We start from the raw sequence: 25,789 nt of genomic DNA on the forward strand, positions 1-25,789 counted from the left end.
AGATTTTGGAACAAAGGCGGCTGAAGGCCTAAATGCAGAGCAACAAGAATTTTAAATGAAACACGGCTGGAGGCCTAATCTTAAAGCGCCGCGCGGGATTAGCCGAGCAGTCTAGGGCGCTGCAATCACGGACTGTGCGGCTGGTCCCGACGGAGGTTCGAGTCCTCCCTCGGGCATGGGTGTGTGTGTTTGTCCTTAGGATAATTTAGGTTAAGTAGTGTGTAAGCTTAGGGACTGATGACCTTAGCAGTTAAGTCCCATAAGATTTCACACACATTTGAACATAATCTTAAAGTTGTTGTGAAGTTCGGCTGAAGGCCATACACTAAACATAAAACAGACAATATTAATACACGGCTGAAGGCCTGGCAGAGTACCTGCGACCAAATAAAATGACAATCACAAACAACAACAGTGGTGCTCAGAAATGTTCCAAGGGTCGGCCTGGGGAGAAAACTCTAACCACAGTTTAGGTGAGACAGACAGCTCAGCGTAATATTAAAAAATCGGGTTGCATCACGACCTACAGACAGCTGACGAACCAACCAACCGCTTAATCAATTCCCTTCCACCCGACCAACAGCATGACAACCAGAAGTACCAGCGAAGACGAGGATCGCCGCAGGATTGTGTGTTAATAATTGACGTACAAACACAGTCAAGGCACAATAAACACTCGAAGAGAAAAGGAGAACACCACCAAGCTGTCGAACTACCTGCCATGCCGGACAGCATCAACACAGCGAGGAAAATCCACTGTCACAAAACTACGCTAGCGACCAGGGCAGGTAACCGGAAGGTTAACGGCCACAAGGCAGGAGACACCGCTGGTGCACTTCACTAATAGATTATAATCACTTCAAAGGTTAAACACCATACAGGGAAACGGCTGCAAAATCTTGCCGACTCCAACGCACCATCACGTTGCTGCTTGCGGGGACAGCCCAGGATGCAACAACCAGCAATCAACGAAGAGACTTCACAGCGGTTGAGCTTTCATGACAGGTTCACTTATTACTCAACTCCAGTTTACAGGTGCGGTGGCCGACGAACTTAGCATTCCTCACAGCTACTGCCACACAACTCCGACCGCGCGTGCTCGCCGCCAGCGGCCCCGGCCTGATCACACGCCGCAGAGACTTCCTCGCTGCTCCGCCAACTGCCACACACACCATGACACGGAAATATAACTGCCACACCAAAGAAGTTACAGCAGTACCAGTATCGATAAACGCTGCTGCTGCCACTGACGGAGGCAAGTGAGGAACTTGTTCAGATAGTAAATGAGGGAGCAATAAAACGCCACTCAATGGTGAGAAAATGCCCAAAAGGAAAAACGACGTCAACGCAAGCCGACCACGGCTCACACGGCGTATAAAATGTTCAAAGAACCATCAGGCTGATAGTTGTCACCATCTGGCTCGCTATGAAGGAGTACTTCGTACCTTTGTTCATAGGAACCGCGTCATCTCAGGCGTTGAAAGTTCGTCAACTGCGTTGGCTCACTACGACGCCAAATTCACCAGAAAGGTCACCGTGAAACATCAGATCAGCTACCGACCAGCCATGAGTCAGGTGAGTGATGAAAATAACGAGGTGGCACCCGACCCTGCAACCTTTTTGCCTTGTGCAGGTAGAATTTCAACAGGGGGGGGGGGGGGTCGTATTCTGCGGAAACACTGTGTGAAACGCGTTTTTCCATTACCGTGTAAGATTAGAGTCCTGTAAGGGATGATCTACGGCAGGATGTCTACCGTATGCCTTGGAACTGTAGCGCGTCATACAATGATGAGGCTATCAGGACTGTGGAGAACCGATGTACTGAGCATAAGCATCACAAACGCTTACAACAGCCGAGCAAATCTTCAGTTGCAGAACATTGTCTTCGCGTCGGCCATTCAATGGAATATAACAACACTGAGATACTCGTGTGTACTTCCTGCTATTGGGATAGTGTTATTAAAGAACCAGTCGAGACTAAATTAGCAAGTGGCCTTACAAATAAAGACGGAGATTTTTGCTTAAATTATGCTTGTATTATACTCTCTCCCTGCTCGAACGACAGGGGCATCCAGTTAATGCCATTTACTCAACCGCTGGTAATTAACATTAATTAACATTCTCTACCAGCAACTTCTGATCTTGGTTAGCCTTGGTTGTGTGGTGTCATTAGTTGTCTATGGTGTGTGTGTGCGTGTGCGTGTGTGTGTGTGTGAGTGTGTGTTTGTGTTTAGTCTTCCTGTATACGATCTTGGGCGGCGTAGTTCCAACCGCTGCGGATTTAAATTTCCTTGCACAATGCTGTACCGTTGCTCTTGTGCCTTGAAAATGACGGCAGTTTTCATCTGTCAGAATATCGGCGGTTTCTAAGGCGTCATCCAGCTGCATTTCTCAAAGTAGTTTTTGAAGCCGTGAATCACGCCCATTCTTTTGACAGATCCATCCCCTTGTATATGGATAATCCATACAATTAGAATTACTTAATTTAAGTGGTGCCACTTTTATTTAAGCTCAGAAAGAGATGGAAACGAAAGGATGGAGGTAAGTAGTCATTATTAATAACGTAAATAATTTGGAAATCGAGAAATCCTCTTTTGAAGAAGGTTTCAGTTTTACGACGAAAGCCACTCAGTTCAAGACAGCCAGTCCCTGAGCTCGTACGTTCATATCTCCTGGTTACGACACTGACAAATACCCACACATGGACGAAGCGCTTTCCCGACGCTGCTCATGAGCTATGCCACCTATTTGCCGCTACAGTAATTCTCGGAGGATACCGTACAGCACGCCTCGTCTTCCCATCTCACCGCCACACCTCCCCATGCAGTGTTGCCGCCACTGATCCTGCCACTAAACCTGTACTTTTCACCTCAGTGATGCAAGGAGGTAAGACCTGCGAAGGATCGATAGCTGTTCCCACTGTAATTTTACAACGAAGAAATTTAAATGCAACACAGCACAGTCAAAAGAAATATAGCATTCGCCAATAAATACTACTGTACTGCCGGGGACAGTATTGATTGACTACTAAGGTCAGCAGTCACAGAAAATAAAACAATAGCGGCCCGAAGTCTTTACAGATGCACCAAGGTGAAGACTAGAAACCGGGTGTGCACCAGATACGAAATGGCACCTCTAAATTAGTTATACTACTGTTGGCTGCATCTCTGTTTTCCTCTTCTGCAGACAAAACGCTGTTTCCTTTTTTTCTGGCTCTTGATATGGCTTGAGATTTACATTACTATCGAACCGCCAGAGCTTCAGAGACTGCTGAATGTATTCACTTTTAATTGTCAACCACAGTCACATCTTTTATTAATACTGCCACTACGAGGTTCGACAATTACTGATATAATCAGATGATTCACAATTATGAGAACATCAGTCTTGCTACTGCAAAGTGTTAACTGTTACTGTTCAGTAATAAAATATCTAGATTTAAATAGAGCCTTTCCAGTTTCCGGGCACACAGATAATATCATGGCCAAGGGTTGGGTTGTTTGGGGGGGGGGGAAGGACCAAACTGCGAGGTCATCGGTCTCATTGCTCATTGGATTACGGAAGGACGGGGAAGGAAGTCGGCCGTGCCCTTTCGAAGGAACCATCCAAGTATTTGCCTGGAGCGATTTAGAGAAATCACGGAAAACCTAAATCAGGATGGCCGGACGCGGGATTGAACCGTCGAGCTCCCGAATGAGTCCAGTGTGCTAACCACTGCGCCACCTCGCTCGGTATCATGGACGATTTCGATTTATAAAGTTGTCGTCAGGTGATTCAGCTTCAGGAAATTGTAATTGTAATGTGTGACTTAATGAGTTATACCCGAAATACATTATCTGATCTGAGGTACCCGAATGTGATTAGTGGCGGACCCGGCAGTATTAAATTAGGCGGGGACTATTGTGATGTCAGCAGTCCGCAGCTCGTGGTCTAGTGGCGCCGGCACGGTAGCCCAGCGTGTTCGGTCATAGAGCTGGATGGCCTTTGTAATAATAATAAAAAAAACACTGTGTGAAAACATCAACAACGAACTTCAACCGATGTCATGTGACGTCCGCTACGGCGAAATAAAATAATAATAATAATAATAATAATAATAAATAAAAAAGTGCCAGCGTTGCTACCTCTGGATCACAGGGTCCCGGGTTCGATTCCCGTCCCGGTTGGGGATTTTTTTCTGCCCGAGCACTGGGTGTTTGTGTTGTCCTCATCATTTCACCATTATCTTCGTCATTCGTGACAGTGGCTAGGGTGGCCTGTGAAAAAAATTGGACTGTAGAAAAACTGGGGCTTTGTACGGGCGCTGATAACCGCGCAGTTGAGCGTTCCACAAACCAAACATCATCATCGTCAGCAGAGAAGCAGTAACAGCAGAATGAGCCAATCAGGTGAACTCTGTGCACTAGTCATCGGACCCTCTGCGTGACAAATCCATCAGTCCGTCAAGAACTGCCCAGATCGACTGTTGGCGCTGTGAGTATGAAGTGGAAGCGCGAAGAAATAACCACAGCTGACCAACACCAGCCTACGGCCTTACCTCAGTGGTAACACCTGTTCCCATCAGATCACCGAAGTTAAGCGCTATCGGACTGGGCTGGCACTTGGATGGGTGACCATCTGGTCTGCCGAGCGCTGTTGGCAAACGGGGTTCACTCAGCCCTTGTGAGGCAAACTGAGGAGATACTTGACTGAGAAGCAGCGGCTCTGGCCGCGTAAACTGACATATGGCCGGGAGAGCGGTGTGCTGACCACATGCCCCTGCATATGCGCATCCAGTGACGCCTGTGGACTAAGGATGACACAGTACCGTTAGGCCTTCATGGCCTGTTCGGGCGGACTTTCAGTTTTTTTAAACCAACAGCAGGCAGATACGTACGCCTACTGACGGATAGGAACCGCGCAACACAGCGGACACTGGTTGCTAAAATTCGCCTGCAGTCAACAGTAGGCACCATTCTTGAGTTCCAAAGTGCTGCGAGAAGTCAAGCTAGCACAATGACTGTGCGTGAGGAGTTAAAATGAATGGCAAATAATGGTGGAGCAGCTCCTTTCAACCCACACATTTCTGTAGTCCATGCTAAGCGGCGCTTGAGGTGGTGTAAGGAGCAACACCACTGGACAGGGGAAGTGATGAATCACGCGATACTCTGCGGCAAACTGGTGGAAGGGTAGGATGTGTTTGGCGAATGGCTCGAGAACGTTACCGTCCATCATGTGCCAACGGTGAAGTATGGAGGATGTGGCGTTAACGATATGAGTGTGTTTTTCATAGTTAGGGCGTGGTTCCCTTATTGCGCTTAAGAAAACGTTAAATGCGGGAAGATACTTTACAACATTGTGTACTGCGAACAGTAGAGGAACAGTTCTGAGTAAGAACGCAGAGTATGCTCCGGACTCCAGCGTCCAACGTCACTAGCTTCTCTGTTTCCGGCTCTTGAAGAAGAATAGACTGCTGTTCCCCCACGGACATGCAGACACATCACTGAAAGTATACTCAACCGAGTTCAAGCCGTCATAAAGGCGAAGTGTGGACACGTGGACTGAATTTTGATCAGATGCGACGCGCACAAACGCTGCTGACACGTGCGCATCCAGCTATACAAAAGGTGACTTTTCCTCACGTGATAGTCCAAGATTTGAATATTTTTGGCTACTTGGTGTTGTCTGCGTGAGATATTACTAGTGACCTTAAAGTTTTTTTATCTTTTTTTTCAAAAAGTTACGCTTCGCATGCCTGCTAAGTGACGTTTATACACTCCTGGAAATGGAAAAAAAGAACACATTGACACCGGTGTGTCAGACCCACCATACTTGCTCGGGACACTGCGAGAGGGCTGTACAAGCAATGATCACACGCACGGCACAGCGGACACACCAGGAACCGCGGTGTTGGCCGTCGAATGGCGCTAGCTGCGCAGCATTTGTGAACCGCCGCCGTCAGTGTCAGCCAGTTTGCCGTGGCATACGGAGCTCCATCGCAGTCTTTAACACTGGTAGCATGCCGCGACAGCGTGGACGTGAACCGTATGTGCAGTTGACGGACTTTGAGCGAGGGCGTATAGTGGGCATGCAGGAGGCCGGGTGGACGTACAGCCGAATTGCTCAACACGTGGGGCGTGAGGTCTCCACAGTACATCGATGTTGTCGCCAGTGGTCGGCGGAAGGTGCACGTGCCCGTCGACCTGGGACCGGACCGCAGCGACGCACGGATGCACGCCAAGACCGTAGGATCCTACGCAGTGCCGTAGGGGACCGTACCGCCACTTCCCAGCAAATTAGGGACACTGTTGGTCCTGGGGTATCGGCGAGGACCATTCGCAACCGTCTCCATGAAGCTGGGCCTCGGTCCCGCACGCCGTTAGGCCGTCTTCCGCTCACGCCCCAACATCGTTCAGCCCGCCTCCAGTGGTGTCGCGACAGGCGTGAATGGAGGGACGAATGGAGACGTGTCGTCTTCAGCGATGAGAGTCGCTTCTGCCTTGGTGCCAATGATGGTCGTATGCGTGTCTGGCGCCGTGCAGGTGAGCGCCACAATCAGGACTGCATACGACCGAGGCACACAGGGCCAACACCCGGCATCATGGTGTGGGGAGCGATCTCCTACACTGGCCGTACACCACTGGTGATCGTCGAGGGGACACTGAATAGTGCACGGTACATCCAAACTGTCATCGAACCCATCGTTCTACCATTCCTAGACCGGCAAGGTAACTTGCTGTTCCAACAGGACAATGCACGTCCGCATGTATCCCGTGCCACCCAACGTGCTCTAGAAGGTGTAAGTCAACTACCCTGGCCAGCAAGATCTCCGGATCTGTCCCCCATTGAGCATGTTTGGGACTGGATGAAGCGTCGTCTCACGCGGTCTGCACGTCCAGCACGAACGCTGGTCCAACTGAGGCGCCAGGTGGAAATGGCATGGCAAGCCGTTCCACAGGACTACATCCAGCATCTCTACGATCGTCTCCATGGGAGAATAGCAGCCTGCATTGCTGCGAAAGGTGGATATACACTGTACTAGTGCCGACATTGTGCATGCTCTGTTGCCTGTGTCTATGGGCCTGTGGTTCTGTCAGTGTGATCATGTGATGTATCTGACCCCAGGAATGTGACAATAAAGTTTCCCCTTCCTGGGACAATGAATTCACGGTGTTCTTATTTCAATTTCCAGGAGTGTATTTTTAATACAACTATAAGCCATCAGATGATGACAGTACCTATGGAAAGCCGGCCGCTGTGGCCGAGGGTTCTAGGCGCTTCAGTCCGGAACCACGCGGCTGCTACGGTCGCATCTTCGAATCCTGCCTCGGGAGTGGATGTGTGTGATGTCCTTAGGTTAGTTAGGTTTAAGTAGCTCTAAGACTAGGGGACTGATGACCTCCTCAGATGTTAACCATTTGAACCTATGGAAACCGATAACTACAATTTTATGAAAAACATATTTATAACTGATAAATAAAATATTACATATTTACAGACTCGAGAGCGGCCCCGTGGTTCCTTTGTAGCTGACGCTCCGGCGAACATTGGCTGCCGGCAGTTGGCACCTTTTGCTGACAATGGCTACCGGAAGCCCATTCGGAGCGATCGCCAGGTACAATGAGCGCCTTTCCGCCCGACCTTCCCGACTCTGGCAGCACACGTGACACGAATTATTAAGGATAGTCGCCAGGGACAGCGGCCGCCTGTTCTCTCCCACGCGTGCGACCACACAATGCAGTCTACATACAGCGCCGCAATCAGCCTAGCTGCCAAGTCTGTTTTTAAATCACCCTCTCGCACTTGTGGCCATAATTAAGACTAAAAGAACTGCCGCAAAATAATGAAATACAGAGATATTAATAATCGTCGGTAACTACTGTGATCGCGTGTTTTAGTACCCACTCTGAAGAAGGGGATACATCAGGTGCAAGACAGTGCATCTCAAATTCTGTTAATGAGCTTGCAATAAATTAATCATCTATTTAGCTCAAGGCTTAAATATACTGCGGGAACCTGAAAGTGTTAGACAACGAAAATCTTGATCTAACGATACCAGATACTCTAGTATTTCCATGCCTGTGCAATATGTTGATTAAAATTTCACACTTATGTGACCTTAATTTCAATGTTCTCCGTAGAGAGAAAAAGAAAAAAAGATAAAAGCTGTTACTATACAGGATATCCCAGGAAGAATGATACGTATTCAGGGATATGACAGGGAAGACCACTGGAAGCAAAAAAAGTTTAGTAAACACGCGTTCTAAAATGCTTTAAGAGCTACGAGCGCTTGTTCAGTACAAGAAATGTGTTTCACAGTAGCGAGGTTGTACAAGCGCCCATAGGTTTTGAGGTATGCAAGTTTACTGGAATTTTTTTCTTATTTTGGTTCATACTACCATCTATCAAAATATGGACAGCAAAGAGCTCGCAATAGAAGAGATTTCTCGCACAATATCGAAGATGAAGTGCTCACAGCTCGTAAGATATGCGTTTCAGAACCCATGTTCGCTAAATTTCTTTGCTTCAAATGACCGTTCCTCTCATATTCCTGAAAACTGACCATTCTTCCTGACCATCGTCTATATGTAGAATGGTGTACATGCGTGATAACTACTGGGTGTGTCTAAAGTTATGGGACTGACACGGGTCGACATGCGGCGACGGTCGATGTGAAATATCGCAAGGGATTGTCCCCGCGACCACGGAACGCTGAGGTAAGTGTACAGACAAACACTGGTGCCTAAACTGAAGTGGTCGAATACATCAGATTCATTCACATCATCTGCTGCAGTGCCTACGGAGCCTGCAGTGAAGTTACGGACGGGGGTACCACTGAGTGAATGCACAGTCTCCGATGTAAAAAGACAGTAGTGGTGGCATAGGTAATAACGGCCTATGTGGGTATAGGTACGTGTAGTAGCAGTAGCAGCAGTAATATTGTGGTGATGTTGGTAGTAATAGGAAATTTTGCTGTATTTTTAAATGTAGAGAAAATTCGGGCTGCTGCACAATTTCACCGGATACGCTATAATGTAGAGTCATATAAATGGACTGATTGTGTACATCAGTTATAAATTTAAATATTTTCTACTTGAGTATAAATAAGTAAATGTATATCTGTATACTGGGATTAAAAGTAAGGGAAACTACAGAATCGTTTGTTGAAGTGTTGCAAGAAATGTGCCGGCCGGAGTGGCCGAGCGGTTAAAGGCGCTACAGTCTGGAACCGCACGACCGCTACGGTCGCAGGTTCGAATCCTGCCTCGGGCATGGATGTGTGTGATGTCCTTAGGTTAGTTAGGTTTAAGTAGTTCTAAGTTCTAGGGGACTTATGACCACAGCAGTTGAGTCCCATAGTGCTCAGAGCCATTTGAACCATTTTTTTTGCAAGAAATGTGATTGTATTAGCTGACGATTCGTAATGTTCTAAAGAACGTACAAATGCTTTAGACGGTTTCGGTTTTAGGGGACAAGAAAAAAACTGCATTTTGTTCAACATGTACTGTCGCCAGAACTGAGCACCTGTTACGAAGCGAGGCAAAGAAGAAAGGTGGGGAGAATTCTCCGTGCTATGAACAGCATGGTTAGTAAATTAACTCTCAAATATATTCGCGTGATGTAAATGTTAATATTTTATTTTTAATACAAATATAAATGCTGTATGGTTTTGTTGGCTAAAATGTCTACTTGGCGTTCTGGCACTTAAAGTGAAAAGGTGTTTTTATATGCATCCACTGGATATTTTTCCTGTGCGAGTTTTGAGTAATGTGTCTTTGTAAGAAGACGGAAATAAGCTTCCGGTTTGACGGCCTGTCAACGATTACATACACAATACAATTCCGTATCAGTGAAGGATGACGAAGGGAATAGGCCTTTTTTTTTTTTTTTTTTAAAGGGAACCGTCCTCAGGTTTTCCTTAAACGATTTAGGGAAGCCACGGAAAAACTATGTGGATGTGGGAAAGGAGATATGAGCCGCCATCCTCCCAACAGGCCTCAAGTGTATTAGTAATCTCGCACCTCACACCTTGTGTCTTCAGTCCAGCGGTTTAGTTTTAGTGGATGTGACAGATGAATTTGTATAGAGGGTAGTGGCACGTTAGTGTTGTTGATGAGACGGAGTGTGTTTGTCAGCGTTTGCGAGTGAAGGAAATACTAGCGCTGTCATACTAGCTTGCTTCGGTGACAACTTCTACGAGAAGATTTCGTCTTAAACGCGTACTACACACATCAAAAAAAGTTATCCATTACCCCGGTTCCCAGAACTTCTGAAGACAGACGTTGACTGTGGGTATTGTATCACAGACACAGTCCATTTTTTCACTAAACCCGTCCAAAGATGCAAACAACCATGAATGAGCAGCGCCTATTGGACGGAGGGAGTCCGACAGCCGATCAGTTCCAGTCATTCCACCAGGAAGGAGGTACATGGCATTTGTTTTCTGTACTTCAATCATGCCTAGACGGTCAATACCGCGGTTCGATCGCGCCCGTATTGTTACTTTGTGCCAGGAAGGGCTCTCAGCAAGCGAAGTATCCAGGCATCTCGGAGTTAACCGAACCGATGTTGTTCGGACATGGAGGAGATACCGAGAGACAGGAACTGTCGATGACATGCCTCGCTCAGGCCGCCCAGGTGCTACTATTGCAGTGGATGGCCACTACCTACGGATTATGGCTCGGAGGAACTCTGACAGCAAAGCCACCACGTTGAATACTGATTTTCGTGCAGCCACAGGACTTCGTGTTACGACTCAAACTGTGCGCAATAGGCTACATGATGCGAAACTTCACTCCCATCGTCCATGGCGAGGTCCATCTTTGCAACCACGACACCGTGCAGGGTACTACAGATGGGCCCAACAACATGCCAATCCTCAGCGGTCCATTCGGCATCATTTTCTCTTCACCGATGAGTGTCGCATACGCCTCCAGCCAGACAATCGTCGAAGACGTGTTTGGAGGCAACCCGGTCAGGCTGAATGGCTTAGAGACACCGTCCAGCGAGTGCAGCAACGTGGAGATTCCCTGATGTTTTGGGGTGGCATTATGCGGGGCCGACGCACGCCGCTGGTGGTCATGGAAGGCGTCACAACGGCTGTAGGATACATGAATGCCATCCTCCGATCAGTAGTGTAACCATATCGGCAGCATTTTGGCGGGACATTCGTCTTCATGGACGACAATTAGCGCCCCCATCGTGCACGTCTTGTGAATTACTTCCTTCAGGATAACGACATCACTCGACTAGAGTGGCCAGCTTGTTCTCCAGACATGAACCCTATCGAACATGTCTGGGATAGACTGACAAAGACTGTTTATGGACGACGTGACCCTCCAACCACTCTGAGGGGTCTACGCCGAATCACCGTTGAGGAGTGAGACAGTCTGGACCAACAGTGCCTTGATGAACTTGTGGATAGTATGCCACGACGGATGCATCAAGAGGACGTGCTACTGGGTATTAGAGGTACCGTTGCGTACAGCAATCTGCACCACCACCTCTGAAGGTCTCGCAGTATGTTGGTACAACATGCAATGTGTGGTTTTCGTGAGCAATAAAAAGGGGGGATATGATGTTTATGTTGATCTCTATTCCAATTTTCTGTACAGGTTCCAGAACTCTCAGAACCGAGGAAGGCACAAATACAATTCGTTATATTACTAAAGAAAATTGGCAGCTCAGCGGTGGAGATAATTCAAGATGCTTTATCAAGATCAATCAGGATTCTAGGAAAGGTCCTTGAATTTTGTTGAAATCAGATAAATAATCTCGATCGTGGTGAGGGTGAGGAATTATCCCGATGTGCGCAAGTAGTGATTTTCAGTGACTATGACGCACTAAATTCAAAGCACAAGCTTAACGAAGAAACCGTTCTGGCAACTGTTTAGGGAATGAACAGAGTTTGAAACCCACGTCTTCGAGAGCAATAGTTGTACGCATGGAGAGCTACACGTCTGCCTGACAACAGAGATGGCGTCGAGCCAGACACGGCTAACGATCCCTGGCGGATGCCGTCAGACACTGCTAGCCAAGCGTTCGCCTTAACCACAGATTACACTCGCCCTCCAGCTTTGTTCGTCAAAAGGAAGATTCGCAGCTACGAACGCGGTTGCTACGTAACCGGCTGTTATCTCAGCTGACAGCTTCCAGTAATGTCCTCAGGCAGCTGGCCTCGGCGCATACCGTGCAACATGCACCTGTGGAGGACGTCGGATGTCCCGCCACAGGCATCTGGCTATACGGGACATGTAACACATAGCGCTAGATTACAATAAATGGCATCATTGTTAATGACACAGGCATCTGCGGTTCATCATAATTCTTCAGCTGTTTCCGCTCATCAGAAAACGGAAGAACACTGAAGTGCTGAGATCATTCGTATGGTGACACCCTAAGCGATGATGCCTAACCATTGCTTCTCAACTTTTCTCCCACAAGACAACAGTCATTCTTGGTCTACACAATGTCGTGTTCAGAATGGTACTGAAGAAATGACAGCGAATACGAGAATAGCAAACAGCAGTTAACGAAGCTAGAAAACAAAAGAATATCATCAGCAACACGACAAATATGGTCAGAAGGACATTTATTTATTCGTTGTTGCTTTCGATATCTATACCGGACACCTAGAACCTAATGCAGGTCGTATTTCCATTAGCCGCAGAAAGTTGTATACGTGTATAATTAAACATTCGTTCCTCATCTGTGATGTAATTCATACACTTAAAATAACTGGTGCAGTTAGATAGAAAATAAAAAAGGAAAAAAACAATCAAAAACACCATCTCAGCAGATGGCTTATTGGCAGATTCTGATCCTGGCCACTGAAGACACCTCACAGTTAGGGAAGTTATACAAGGTGGTTGGGGACAGTCTGAAAAGCTTGTAAGCGTGTTTCGTGGTAGAGTGTGCTGAGAAATAATCGTTAAAGTATTCGATGCGTTGCACCATTTCTGAGTTAATGAGCATTAAAGTTAGACAATCAGACGAGCAAGTTCCGGCGGCCTGCCAGAGACGGTTTCGCCAAACGTGTGCTTAGTTGGGTTTCCTAAAATCGAACAAGAGAGCGATACAAAAACTGGACATGAGACGGTAGCAAGAACTGAAACCGAGTCAAACGCTGAGCAGCGTCCTCCGCTGTCATCTACGCTATGAGAACAACTGACACTAATTAATTGAACCTGATGGGTCGCTTGAGTTTGTGCGCGCAACGGCCTTATAGGCTAATTTCGATACTAATTTAGTCGGGCCACGTATCTAATTTTTTTCTTAACAATTATTTCTCGGCAGAACCTACCCTGCAACACCCTTACATGTTTTTCAGACTTTCTAACCACCCTTTATTCTTCGGGAATCCCCTGTTGTCGAATTCTACGTTATGGCCTATGCTAACATAATTTACGAGACAGTCCCTTCTGTCCAAGAAGATCCATTCCACCCCAAACAGTCCCGAAACTACTGCGTGTCGGCAGTGCGATGGGGCCATAGTAGGGCAAAGGTAAACATGTAGAAAACAGACCGCATAATGCAATAGAAAATGAACGAGCTATATCATCAAGTAAAGGAGTCAGCCTCTGCAAGTGGTGGTCCTTTCTATCACTTCAGATGATAACGCTGCTCGCTGCAGACCGAAGAAGAATATGGTGCACGCTGCTGTCGGAGCTGTTCCGGGAAGAGGTGGCGATTGGATGTGGGCAGTGAGACCGTTTAACCAGTGAATACGTCGCAGTTCCCAGTAGTGTGATCACTACAGTTACAGCCAGTACTACTGTAGGAGCCGAGCAGCAATTGTAGCCAGACGGGAGCAACGAGTGCAGTCGCTCGACTGGGGATAGCTACTGTGCATATATAGCCTGTCGGTTTACTATCGAGTAAATCGCAGCTTCTGATCAGGCGCTTTCTCCGGTCATCAAGAGTGAAATCATGGGAGGCGACGAGGAAACTGATGATGGGGTAATTTGAAAATGATGATGGGGTAATTTGATGAAAGACTGAAGGACATTGTCCATTCTAATGTGCTTTGCGTGTCGTACTTCACATGTCATGCTTTATCGGAGAATATTATTACATTTGTAACCGAAAAATAGAGAAAAACTCATTTAAAATGAGGCCACGGAGGTTATCACAGCGATGAAGGACGAAAAAACAAGAGGTCTAAATACAAAAAGGAAACAATATAGACGATATTTTCTGAAGAAAACTGCTTCTAAATGTATTTATTTAGAGCGAAACCGGTTGTGGCGTAATAAGTGGAACTCAAAAACGGTGGTGGAGGTTTTTATTCACATTTACATTATTCGTCTGTGTTGCACGAAATGATCAAGCTCTGACACGTTATTAATCGTGTACTAGCCCTTCGGAAAGTTGAATGATGTACAACAGAAGCAAAATCTACGCATATCAGGAGTATTAAGCTGTGGGCCAAAGCTCATTTAATTTATGCTTCACGTAAAATATTATTTTTTTCGTAGCGTTATTAATTCGTAGATTATTTTTTGGTCTAGAGTAACTTTCGATAATGAAGACTTATCTGACAGGAACCGAATTCTTTTGTTAGGGTAATGCAAAAGTTTGTAGCGTTTTTGTTTTGCATGTTGATATTTACTCCCGCTGCTATACGTTTATTAATCGATTCTGCAATACACCCTGAGGAAGGCGCCTTGCAACAGTCGCTGAAACGTCAGAATTTTACAGATGACAATGCGGCCTCAAACCCAGAAGAATTTTATTGATTGAGAATATATTACTGATAATTAAAGTTTCTGTTATGTTTAACTGTTGTGTTTATTAAACTTATGGAAAAAAGTCTACGAAGTTATGCACCAACTACGAACTTATGCAGCAAACCAATATAATTACTAGTCTGTAACGATGAAACCGCATAGTTTCATTAAAAAAAATTGATATATGCATCTCGATGGTTATAAGGTTACGATAACGATCTTCATTATTTTGTTCGGCATCAATGGCTATTCTTCAAAATGAAAATTGCTCATCAACATCTTTAGCATATGAAAACGTATCTAAAATGAAATAAATGTCTCCCTCTGTTTGTAGAGTTCGGGAAAGTGTCATTACCACGAACCAAGGATGTAGCCTGTATGAAATTTCATCGCTCCCCATCGGAAACTCTGGTTGAATTAACGAGAAAGCTCCACTACTGGAAAAAGCGATCCGTGAAGAGCGCTAGTAGCGGTGTATATCGTTGATGGCTATGCATGATTACTGTGCACAACTATACTTTATTATCTCTCTTATTCCGCTAACGAACAAAGCACGGGCAAAATTATTGACGGTACTTGAAACTGACACCCATCTCCACGAGTAGCTCCTATTCTCGCTAGTGAACAACGAAATTTTCGGGCAAGACGATATCTGCGTGCCGTTAAGCGGATGTGTGGGTGCCGGTGTTCAGATGTCCAGGAGGCGTAATTAGTAGCAGAGACGAGGCCCATGATAAGAACGTAAATACAACGTCACAACTCCTTTGATAACATTCACAGACTTTTCATTTAAAACAAATTAATGTATTCAAAGTGAAGGTTACTATTCCCATTAGTTCCGGTGATACCAGAGGCAACAGCTAACGTACACAAGTACTTCAGAAACAAGAACATAAGGCGGGGAGTAAAATCGTAGGATAATGACTAAAAATCATTTGATAATCACGGAATTGCAACATTTAACGGTTTGCGAGAGGAGACACCTGTCACGATTGTGACTGAATCCCGTTCCAGCGCAAGGGTTTAATCTGTCAGGTAGTGTCATTTTATTTGAATGCGTCTGCTACAAAAGATTGCGACACTCTTGTCCTTAACTAGACATTAATCTAAATCAATCCAAGCAGAGTTGAACGTTCTGGCTTCACGTTGTTCCATATGGCGTTCGTTATATAGTAACCATGAACGAAAAAAGTGTTCAGTACGTGGGTGTTTGTCTGCTATTTGTTCCGTACTGAATATGAAAGAAGCGTATATCGCACCGTTGAGCGAAAGCGTTTAGCATCTGAGGGATACTTCACTAGTAATTTGAACATTACGTGACTGAAGAAAGCAACTGCTCTACAATCAATCACAAGGGAGGATTTTGAGGAGAGAGCACTTGAATCAGTGGTTTGTAAACCAACTGTTTTTTGCAGATACGTCGATGATACTTTCTTAGTGTGGCCCCACGGAGAAGAAAAGTAAATGGAGTTTTTTCATCATCTTAACTCCATCCAAAAAATGTTTCAAATGGCTCTGAGCACTATGGGACTTAACAGCTATGGTCATCAGTCCCCTAGAACTTAGAACTACTTAAACCTAACTAACCTAAGGACATGGATGTGTGTGATGTCCTTAGGTTAGTTCGGTTTAAGTAGTTCTAAGTTCTAGTGGACTGATGACCTAAGATGTTAAGTCCCATAGTGCTCAGAGCCATTTCAACCATTTGTTATATTGAACTGTATAAGTTGAAAAAGTTGAGGGAGCAGCGTTCCACTTATTCGCCGACTACTCTTATCTACGAGGCGTGTTTTTTTAAGTAAGTACCGTTTTGAAATTAAAAAAAGACGTGCTAAGATATGTCAATAATTTTATTTTTACATGAAAGCCTGTACCTTAATCTACTTTTCTACATAATTTCCGTCAATATTGAGGCACTTGTCATAACGTTGTACCAGTTTTTTAATTCCCTCCTCATAGAAGTCTTCCGCCTGACTTGTTAACCACTGCATCACCACTGATTTGACTTCGTCATCGTCTCGAAGACGCTGACCGCCCAGGTGTTTCTTCAAGTGCAGGAACAGATGGTAGTCACTGGGTGCAAGATCGGGGCTGTACGGAGGATGATCTAGAGTTTCCCATCGAAAAGATACGATGAGGTCTTTGATCTGATTCGCCACATGCGGACGGGCATTGTCTTGCAGCAAAATGATGCCCTTGCTCAACTTCCATGGATTGTTGATTTGATTCTGGTGTGACGTAGGCCACCAATGTTTCATCGCCCGCAACAATTTGGCTTAAGAAATCATCACTGTCGTTGTGGTACCGCTAAAGGAAAGTCAATGCACTGTGTCAACGTCTGGTTTTGTGCACATCCGTCAACATTTTCGGTACCCAACTTGCGCACAATTTTCGGTAATTCAAGTGCTCAATCACAATGCCATACAAAACACTACGAGAAACATTAGGAAAGTCATCCCGCGAGGAGGAAATCGTAAAGCGTCTGTTTTCTCTCACCTTATTGTCCACTTCCTGCACCAAACTTTCATTAACGACCGAAGGACGGCCATTCCGTTGTTCATCATGCACATTTATCCGGCCATCTTTAAATGCTCTCACTCACTTTCTTACCATTCCATCAGTAACAATGTTTTCTCCGTAAATTGCACAGATCTCACGATGAATATCGATCGCTTTTAGGCCTTTAGCACTAAGAAATCTTATAAGAGCCAGTACTTCACTGTCGGCGGGACTCACGATTATCGGAGGCATCTTAAACACTCAGTACACAACGTAAACAAGGAAGAATCAGACTGTAATGGCGTTAGTGCGTAGATTAAGATACAGGCTTCCATGTAAAAATAAAATTATTGAGATACCTTAGCAAGGCTTTTTTTTTAATTTCAAAACGGTACTTATTTAAAAAACACGCCTCGTATTTCTTGCTCCGCCGCTCATTCCTGGACGGCTGCACATTCTATGTTATGTCCAGGTGTCACGAGTCCCTCCATGTGAGTGGCCAGATCGACGGTCGGCCGAGTCATACGAGGTGACCCACAAGTTATTTTCTTCACCAGCTCATGGGGTCTATCTCAAATATCATTCCCTTTGATTTTGTCTTTTGTTGAGCCTCACTGGAAATGTGGGATTACACAAAAATCTTACCCTGGCTTTTATTTTCTGTTTCACAACGCCCTCACTTTCAAATTTAAGATCGCCTTGCTCCTGCCATTGCTGAATGTGTCTAGAATATCTGGCAGCATGTTCCACAGGTTTGTCTTTCTGCTAAACGTAAGTTGTGAGTCAGTCTCCCTCTGTAATAAACCTCTCGGTTTCCTACTTTGGCGGCCTGCATGTAATTGTCGCATTTACTCAAGAAACTCCTCGTGAAGCATCACAAGGCTGAGTGAACGGCGCTGCATATCTGCTCACGCCAGAAAATTCTGGGTATCCACGAGTAATCCAAACCGGAACCTCCGTCAAGCAGCCAAAACCCCAGCCACTATTCTTAGCACCCTCCTTTTCTGAGCGTTCTTCACAGATACATCCTCGCAACTGCTACGTCTGACAGCACACATCTGCTACCAACTCAGTTTTTAAAATCTTTATGCTGTGGCAATTAAATAGTTCCAGCTTCCTTCTTCCCCTTACTAATATTTAATTGCTACACAGATGAGCCAAAACATTATGACCACCTGCTTAATTATTGTTTGTCCGTCTTTGGAACGATACATATGACTGATTCTGCGTATCAGGGATTCGGCCCTTTTTTGGTAGGTTTGTGGAAGTATGTGGCATGTAATTCGCGTAAATAACGGGCAGCTGATACGCGTAAACGGCGATGGCGCCCGATAGCGATCCAGGTGGGTTGCATAGGAATTAAATGGGACGAATTTGGTCGCCGAGACATCAGCGTGGGTTCACACTAATGGTCCTGAAACAACAGTAGCACGGCTCTGGTTCCGATACACGGACAATTATACTGCTGAAAGATGACATCGACATCAGGAAACCTATCAAGCATGAAGGCATGCAGTCGGTTCGCAGCTGCCAACATGTCTACGATTACTACCGCAGGTCCCATGCAAGCACAAAATAATGTCTCCCATAGCATAAGACTTTTCTCAACAGCCTGCATCCGTGACGCGCTGTACATTTCGAGCCGCCATTCACCTCGTCGACGGCGTTTGTGGAAACGACCATCAACCCGAGGAGTTGATAGGTTTCCATTGATGGACGCTCGAATCTCGATGATTCCGTGCCCACTGCACCCGTGACAGACGATGTCGTTGGGTCAACATGTGAGCATGTAGTGGTGGCCTGCTGCGGAGCTCCATGTTCGACAATGTACGATGAATGGTGTGCTCCGAAACTGATGTGCGCGCAACAGAATTGTGCTGAAACTTCCTGGCAGATTAAAACTGTGTGTCCGACCGAGATTCGAACTCGGGACCTTTGCCTTTCGCGGGAAAGTGCTCTACCATCTGAGCTACCGAAGCACGACTCACGCCCGGTACTCACAGCTTTACTTCTCGGTCAGGCACACAGTTTTAATCTGCCAGGAAGTTTCATATCAGCGCACACTCCACTGCAGAGTGAAAATCTCATTCTGGAAACATCCCCCAGGCTGTGGCTAAGCCGTGTCTCCGCAGTATCCTTTCTTCCAGGAGTGTTAGTTCTGCAAGGTTCGCAGGAGAGCTTCTGTAAAGTTTGGAAGGTAGGAGACGAGATACTGGCAGAAGCAAAGCTGTGAGTACCGGGAGTGAGTCGTGCTTCGGTAGCTCAGATGGTAGAGCACTTGCCCGCGAAAGGCAAAGGTCCCCATTTCGAGTCTCGGTCGGGCACACAGTTTTAATGTGCCAGGAAGTTTCATATCAGCGCACACTCCGCTACAGAGTGAAAATCTCATTCTAGAATTGTGCTCTTTCGGCAGAGGTGCCACAAATCACCCTCTTGCAATCAGCCTGTCTCCGTGCTGACACACTTGGCCTACACCTGGAGTTATGGTGTGAGGTTCGATTACGTATTACAGCAGGACACCTAGACTGCATATCTGTACGCCGAGTTCGCGATTCGATCTCTTGTGCTTGATTCATGAATAACATTCCAGGGAGTGTTTTCCAATAGGATGACGCTCGCCCATATACCGCTGTTGTAGTAACCCAACATACTCTACAGATAGTCGACATGTTGGCCAGCTCGATCACCAGAAGTGTCTGCAGTCGAGCATATACGGGACATAATCGGAGTACAATTCCAGCATTTCACATTTTCAATGACTTAAATCGCGCTTACGTTAACATGAGATCTTGCAATGTTAATCCTTAAATACGTTACCTAGACAAATGCATTCCCGGATTTTCATCACTCCTTGTTAATTATTTTTTGATGTTGCAATTTTTTCTGTCAGTATATAAAGTACAGCTTTAAGCACCTCTCGCTATATTCGAGACCAGTGTTGTAATCCAACAGATTCATTTTATTAAAGAAAGGTTTACTCTGCAGTGCTAGTCTGATTTTCATGGAAGCTTTCCTTCTTCCATATTATGTAACAGTTTTCCAAATATCTGTAATCACTTTTCCCAAGTGTCTACTTGAAACAATGTAAAGTGACCGGCACGAAAATACATCTTTTCGTCTGTGGAGTAGTTTCTCAGCAGTGATCAATAATTTGCAGTGGGATGTGCTACACTAAGGATTCCATGAATCACAGGTATCTTTATTCGTAAAATTCTTACAGCGGCCGTTGGAAACCGCATAAAGTAACACGTAACCTATTCACACATTTTAACACAGGGGCCAGATTTTCTTCACAGACCATACTTAAAAGGGTCGTTGGGCTGGTTATTCATATCGACTTCGCGTGTGGTGATGTGATGTACGTCAGATCAGAGGTATTGTCTGGCGCCAGTATTGTTACTCCTTTAGAGCTGTTCAGCATATCATACGTTAGTGTCCAAAATGGTCCTTTCGCGGCGATCCGTAGGAGTTCCTGTTGGCAATAAAGGCATCTGTGTATGTTCAGCAGGTCTGTGATATTCTGTGCTTTGTAAATATTATATATGTAATTAACTTATAAATGATGTTTTCGTTCTATGCGTTTAGTATATACGAGTATTTAAGAAGAAATGTTTATTGTGTGATGTGAAGCTAGCTAAACGCTTAATAAATAATACCTCTTCCCACATACACATTGTGCATCTATCAAATCAGGAAAATTAAGGCAACATACGCCTATAAAAATCGCGCGTTATCCACGAATGAAATAGAAAAGGAAAGGACGGGGGAGCAGGGTGGAATTGTGGTACACACCGCTACACACCGTACACTCTGCTACTTACTGTCCAGTGGCTTGCAGATATACGTCTATAAAATGAATTGACAAAATTTCGTAGCATCAGAGTACCGTTGCGTAAGCAAAGTTCTTCATACACAGTTTTCGTTCTTGTATGTGAAAACAGCTCTCTTTCAATTGCAGAGCAATGGTGGAAATATTTCGTAAATGCCGTAATACGCTGCTTTCGAAACCTGACTGCAGCTCTGGCGCCGCACACAACTCAGCGGATTATCAAATTGCGAAGCTTGTGCGGCACTGCTGCACATTTTCGCGGCATTGTCCGTGAGCCGCTTTATATTAAAACAGAGTCTCTCCGTCCTTTCATAAAAGCTGAGCACAGTCAGACGCGAAACACAATGAAAACATGACAATACTCAGATCTCATTATAGGATGAAACGCAAGAGCGCATTTGTATAGCCGATTGTTAACGCTAGAAGTGCTTTAGAATTAGTTGAACATTGTTTTAGGCACCGTTATTCTATTATTGAATAAGCTCTACATATTTATTTACTCGCAATTTACGCAGTGGTTCCAAATATCGTATTTACTCATACGTTTACCATATAAAATCCAGTGAATTTAGTTCTCTTTTTGGTGTGCATATGACACAGTTTAATAATTTTACTTGTCTTGTACTCGTACATTTTTAAATAAATACGCAAAACGATTTTACATCCTGGAGACCTTTCTGCTCCTCGTCCCAATTCTTTCAAGATCTGTAATTGATTGAATCGGGTGAAAACATATTTTTCCCTCAAATGTTAAAGAAATATGTGATACAGACGTTTATTGCTAGTGCCCTTAAACATCATATCACTTCCGTTACCACCAAGATTAAATTATCAGAATTACTGTGGCAGATTCAAAAATTAAACTATAAAGCAGACAGAGTCCTAAATGTAAGAAATAGAGGTGTTCTATCGATCTCAGACCTCTGTAGAGAACTTTTTAAGTTATGGAAAAAATTGTTTACTACCACTTTCAAAATATGAATATGCTTTTTTGTTCTCAACTGAACAATGAACACAACGCCAGTTTAACATCTCAAAACTGAAATGTTAATCCCTCGTGAATATCAACGGTGGTAAAGCTACAATCTATCGAGGAGGCATGGAAAGATTTGATGGTTGGTTGATTGAGTGAAGTAAGGGGCCAAACACAAGGTCCTGTGATTTAAGATAGCAGAAATCAACAGCACAGTCCAGTGAAGGGCAAGGGATAAGGAAAAGGGGCGTCAGGGCAGCAGGTAGAGGAAAGAACAGGAAGAGCAGGGGTGGCTCAGAAACGCTATACATGGTGGGGCACCAACCCCGCCCCTGAACTGTCCCGACACCCACACCATACCGTTATCATGATACAATGAGGACAATACCAGTGGAAGAAGACACAAAAAGGGGAAACTAAACTGCAGAACAGACCAGACAAAATATAGGGAAGCAAGGTCAAGGTCTTCATAACCAGTGCCAGCGCTCAGGGACTCAAATTCCACAGGAAAATTCAACGACTTAAATCTGAGAGTACAAAGCACTTTCGTGAAGAAAACAGAGGACATACGTAACCACGTGAGGGTCGCCCACTAACACAGACGTAACCATGTGAGGGTCGTCTGCTAACAACCAAGACGAGGAAGGTGGAGGGCATATTTAGTGGGAAGAGCCAAAGGCGGGGCAGTACAGCAAAATACAGATCACCATGAGGGGAGCCCCACAACAGTAAATGGGGGGGGGGGGGGTGACTCGTGGAGTAAAAAACTATGGGTAATTCTAGTATGGCCTACACAAAGACGGCAGAGGATGGTAATTCCCAACGAGAGGGATAGTGGGAAGAACGTCACATGATGGGAGTCTCCTTGATCGCGCAAAGTTTATTAGACAGGGAAGCAGCTCACGACTGAGCAAAAGGGGTTTGATGTAAAGCCGCAAATCCGCCCCCAGAGTTGTTATAGAGAACGGGGGTAGGTGACTGCCCTCCCAGACAGACAGTTAGCAATTTCATTACCTGGGATACCTACGTGGCCAGGAACATAAACGAAACCAACCAAACAAGCAGCATCACCAAGATCAGCAAGGAGCTTGTGGGTGAGAGAGACCAAAGGGGGGGGGGGAGGAACCCACAGCGATAACCTGAAGGCCACTCATTGAGCCTCTACATAACAGGGATGAGTGAAGCCTGTTTAATGAAGCAGAGGGCCTGATAGATATCCATCAATTCTGCGGTAAACATCACACATGTAGCAGGCCAAAGTTGGTGTTCCATGCAAACAGAAGATATGAAGAAGGATGTAGAGCCATCGGTGTAAAAAAAAATGGCATTCTGAATCTCCTGCATAAGTATACAGAACAGACAGCGGAACACCATTGGAGCAATGGAGGCTTTGGATCCCAGAAGAGATCCATCCAAATCTGGAGCCGAGGAAATAATGAACGAGAGATGATTGGGAGCGAATGTGGGAAAGAGGATAAGAAAGTAAGATGAAAGTCACGGCAGTGAAAAGCGATGTGGAGCCCAAGCAGTAAACCCATTCGAGGGTGGACAGTGGGTGTGCAATGGCCCGAAGCTGTGAAAATAATAGAATAGGAAGGCTGATTGGGGAAGAGTGGGTAATGATGGCATAGGAAACCAGCAGCGGGGACCATCAAAACAAAAGGGGCGTGTCAACCAGGAGACTATCAACAGGGCTAGAGCGGAAGGCACTGATGACTAAACGGATACCACAATGGTGAACTGGGCCCAAGAAGAGCGGTGTGGAAGGGGTAGCAGATTCATAGGTAAACTTGACAACCATAGTCCAGAAGAGACAGAATTAATTCCCAGTAAAGGCGGGTAAGTGTAGAACCATCTGCTCCAAGAGAAGTATGGGCAACAAAGTAAAGGATACTGAATTTACAGAAACAACCGACCGCCAGATGATGGATATAGGCAACAAAGTAAGCTTGTAGTCAAAAAGAAGACCCAAGGAACAGAACTGGGGGAAATCACACAAAACCTAAATCAGGATGGCCGGACACGGGATTGAACCGTCGTCCTCCCGAATGCGAGACGAGTGTGTTAACCACTGCGCCACCTCGCTCGGTTGCACTGGTAGAAGAGATACAGAAAATCCAACGAAAAGCGACGTGTTTCGCCGTCGCGTCGTTTAATCGGCGCAAAGGCGCTGCTAAGATGTTCAAAAAAGTCCATTGGCAGACGTTACAAGAGAGGCGTTGTGCATCAGGGAGAGGTTTACTACTGAAATTTCGAGAGAGCACTTTCTGAGAGGAGTCGAACAACATTACTTCCTCCCACATACATCTCGTGTAATGACCAAGACGAGAAAATTCGAGAAATTAGAGCTAATACAGAGGCTTGCCGACAATCATTCTTCGCAAGCGCCATTCGCGACTGGAAAAAGGTACGGTGGATTAGTCAGAGGTATCAGGTGTACCCTCCGCCACACGCCATTCGGTGGCTTGCGGAGTATGATGCATTTGTAGATCACCATACAGGAGTAATTTTGGCCAGGTAAATTTTAATATAGCGCGTTCCAGATTGCGGTGACCGTTAGAGAGGCTCCTTGGTTTGCTGAACGACGTCAGGAACGCAGGGTACCTTCCTCAGATGTTGTTGCGAGGCAGTTGTAATTCACGAGAGCCGGGGGACTCCCTCAAAAGCCGCTTCTAGGACGAATGCACCTGCTATTTAGGAATTGCAGCTTAGGGTGGAAATAGTGCCTACCCTGACACCCGTTGTTTTCCAGCTTGGGCCGTGTTTCCAAACAGGACCTGGAATGCTCACTCAGCTTCACTTTTGCCGGTGTCCTGCAGCAGTCCGCGTGGTCAGCGTCCGTCACAGGGGACCTCGTCGTAGACGCCATGTTAGCGAATGTCTGGCTCCATGGCCTCAAGCACTTTATAATTGTAGTGAGAGCCTTTGAAAATCGAGTATGACGATTAATATTAACGAGACATAAATGATGTACATGATTCACGTCGTCAGAAGACAACCGCCAGCCACCCTCTGCACAACACGGCGAGATGTTACGGCCTACATGCTAGGTAACAAGCTACCATGTTTCACAGTTGCTCCTCATTGCTAGTATTTCTCTCTCTGTCTCATCTCAAACCTGTAACTTTTATCACGTTGATTTGTCATTTCCTTTTTTTGCTGTTGCTGATGTAATTTCGTAATGTAGCTATTAATCTCGCGATGTGAAGTTATTATTTAGCAATCTTTACACTTCAGTTCCCTGTTTTACATAGCCATTCAATTCTTGTCGTTCACCTTTCTTTCAAAGCGCTGGGCAGAAATGAGAGCAGGACAGAACTGTTACCGTAGTTAAGTGGTGAATATCCTTAGATGCAACGTCCTTTCCAGGCTAACTGATTTATCAGTCCATCCAGATATAGAGAAGTGTGATTAGTCTCAAATTATTTTATCTCCATTATTCCGCTTTTGTAAGTGTTTCTCTTAGATTTGACAAGCTGGAGTCCCCCTCAGCCTGACCTGACAAAAAAAAATGGTTCAAATGGCTCTGAGCACTATGGGACTCAACTGCTGTGGTCATCAGTCCCCTAGAACTTAGAACTAATTAAACCTAACTAACCTAAGGACATCACACACATCCATGCCCGAGGCAGGATTCGAACCTGCGACCGTAGCAGCAGCGCGGCTCCGGACTGGAGCGCCTAGAACCGCACGACCACCGCGGACGGCCCTGACCTGACAGTTTCGTTTAACAACATGAACCTACGCGTGAGACAGCAACCACTTTCACATTCAGAAAAA

General features: G+C 45.5%; 1 protein-coding gene and 1 pseudogene across 2 annotated transcripts in view; one reads left to right on the plus strand and one right to left on the minus strand.

Annotated features, from left to right (window-relative positions):
* Positions 1 to 25,789, minus strand: part of LOC124595643 (diacylglycerol lipase-beta-like) — an 855,670-nt gene that overhangs the window by 295,093 nt on the left and 534,788 nt on the right. The gene's annotated exons all lie outside the window — the stretch shown is intronic.
* Positions 4,524 to 4,641, plus strand: LOC124561027 (annotated as a pseudogene).

The sequence above is a fragment of the Schistocerca americana genome, chromosome 1 (genome assembly GCF_021461395.2).
Source record: "Schistocerca americana isolate TAMUIC-IGC-003095 chromosome 1, iqSchAmer2.1, whole genome shotgun sequence".
Classification (NCBI taxonomy): domain Eukaryota; kingdom Metazoa; phylum Arthropoda; class Insecta; order Orthoptera; family Acrididae; genus Schistocerca; species Schistocerca americana.